The sequence below is a fragment of the Penaeus japonicus genome, unplaced genomic scaffold (genome assembly GCF_977035675.1).
Source record: "Penaeus japonicus unplaced genomic scaffold, GWHDUDI00000001_assembly GWHDUDI00000028, whole genome shotgun sequence".
Classification (NCBI taxonomy): Eukaryota; Metazoa; Arthropoda; class Malacostraca; order Decapoda; family Penaeidae; genus Penaeus; species Penaeus japonicus.
Window position 1 is genome coordinate 32,644,221 of NW_028234430.1, and position 2,500 is coordinate 32,646,720.

General features: G+C 31.3%; 1 protein-coding gene across 3 annotated transcripts in view; it reads right to left on the bottom strand.

The window, feature by feature from the left end:
• Herp (Homocysteine-induced endoplasmic reticulum protein) overlaps positions 1–2,435 on the bottom strand; it is a 13,322-nt gene extending 10,887 nt beyond the window's left edge. Inside the window, exon 1 of one of the 3 annotated variants that reach the window (XM_043023177.2) lies at positions 2,297–2,435. The gene's annotated coding sequence lies outside the window, so the exon portion shown is untranslated. Of the gene's footprint in view, positions 177–2,096; positions 2,205–2,296 lie in introns of those variants that run through there. The other 2 variants (XM_086553692.1, XM_043023179.2) reach the window with 2 other exon arrangements.
• Between the last annotated feature and the right edge of the window lie 65 nt (positions 2,436–2,500).

Consider the following 2,500-nt stretch of genomic DNA (forward strand, 5'->3'; position numbering starts at 1 on the left):
AACAGAGTCATGCCCCAAAGAGTCCTTCCTCTGCCACGATAAGGCAATTCAATAATGGCGATAACACTTTACGAGTTGCCAATCAACAGGTTTTTTTTTTTCCTTTCAGTCACTATATGCACTTGCTTATCTCTGGACACCACCTAGCCGTTGCTAGACCCACACAAACAGCCAGAATATCAATCAAAACAAAATACCCTTTATATTTGCAAAGCATATCACCATAGATTAGCCATATCACCATGTTATCCCACCAAGAGTTTTGTAACTATCTATGATAACATGATAACACCTGGTTAATATATGTCTTACTGATAGTTCACATTATTGTACAAAAATACTGATAACAAATGAAGTACCACTTTTTCCCCCATAAATATCACTTCAAGGACATATGCATTTTCTTCTTCATGGAATATAAAACTTAAGTTTTTTTTTAAATAAACATTAACATAATTCCAAATAAATATGTTATGATCACATTCATCATTAGAGAAAAGAAAAAACATTAATATAGTTATCATCAATAATGACAATAATAATAATAAAATAATAATAAAATAATAATAACAATAATACAATAACAATAACAATGATACAATAACAAAAACAAAATAATAATAATAATTAAAGAAATATATATATATAATAATAATAATAATAATAATAATAATAATAATAATAATAATAATAATAATAATAATAATAATAATAATAATAATAATAATAATGACAATGACAATGACAATGACAATGACAATGACAATGACAATGACAATGACAATGACACTGATACTGATAATGATAACAATGATAATGATAACAATGATAATGATAACAATAATAATGGCGATAATAATAATGATAATAATAGCAATAATGATACTGATACTGATACTGATAATGATAATAATAATAATAATGACAATAATAATAATAATAATAATAATGATAATAATAAAGATAATGATAATGATAACAATGATAATGATAATGATAACAATAATAATGGCAATAATAATAATGATAATAATAGCAATAATAAAAATTAAATTAAGGATAATGATGATAATTATATAATGGTTATAATAATGATATTAGTAATTATATATTTTTTATAATAAAATTGATAATAATATCAACAAAAAAAATATTAACAATGTCAATAATAAAAGACAATAATAAAATATCAATAATAATAATAATAATAATAATAATAATAATAATAATAATAATAATAATAATAACAAATTAATAATAACAACAATAATAATAATAATAGAAATAAATAACAATACTATCATCATCATCATCAATGTTACAATAATCAATAACACTGATAATACCATATAACAAAAACAACAAAGATGGAAGACAACATGAAAAAAACAACACATACAAAAATGAAAGCAACACCGATGGGAATATCAATAATGATGATAGTTCTAACGACGCCCCAATTTCCCTATGCAATGATGATAGGGAGATCACCACCACCACCCTACCCTTACCAGAGTACCCATGTAGGTGATACACATACCCTAGAGTACCCATGTAGGTGAAGCACATACCTAGAGTACCCATGTAGGTGAAACACATACCACAGAGTACCCATGTAGGTGAAACACATACCACAGAGTACCCATGTAGGTGAAACACATACCCCAGAGTACCCATGTAGGTGAAACACATACCCCAGAGTACCCATGTAGGTGAAACACATACCACAGAGTACCCATGTAGGTGAAACACATACCCCAGAGTACCCATGTAGGTGAAACACATACCCCAGAGTACCCATGTAGGTGAAACACATACCCCAGAGTACCCATGTAGGTGAAAAAACACAACCCAAAGTACCCATATAGGTGATATCTGTACCCAGAATACCCCTATGAGGTCCTCCCCCCCTCCCCCAAAGCCTGTGACGCAATGGGCATTTCGGGGCCACGACGCACCACGCATTAATACACGTCATTAGTCACCGAGAGACATTTAATAGCGGATAGTTATGGACGATGATTTGTGTGTATGTCTCGTCTCTTTCTCGCACTAATCACTGCTTCGTAATCACTTGCACTTGGATTCTTTTCTACCCTTCCTTTGGTTCCTTTTCTTGGTTTGTTTCTCCTGGCGTGAATGTGTATTTCGATATGATAATGATCGAGTGATATCTTCACCTTTCTTCAACATCACGGGGGAAAAAAAAGGGGGTTTGATTCTTCCTCCGGTTATTTCTCGCCGTTTCGCCGTTGTTACACTAATCAAACTAGTACATCCGGAGACGCATACTAACCTAGAACCCTCGTAGATGATTTAAAGTTATGTGCACACTGAGGGAGAGCGACGAGAGAGGATTAATTTGGGCGTGATGTCGTCGTGAAATCTCTCCCTCATTCTCAGATGACGACCATTTGTTAGTAAGCAAAGTTCCAACATTTCTGATTTTCGCTACGATAAAAACGACTTTTATCCTGTTATATCTATTCTAAAATTATTT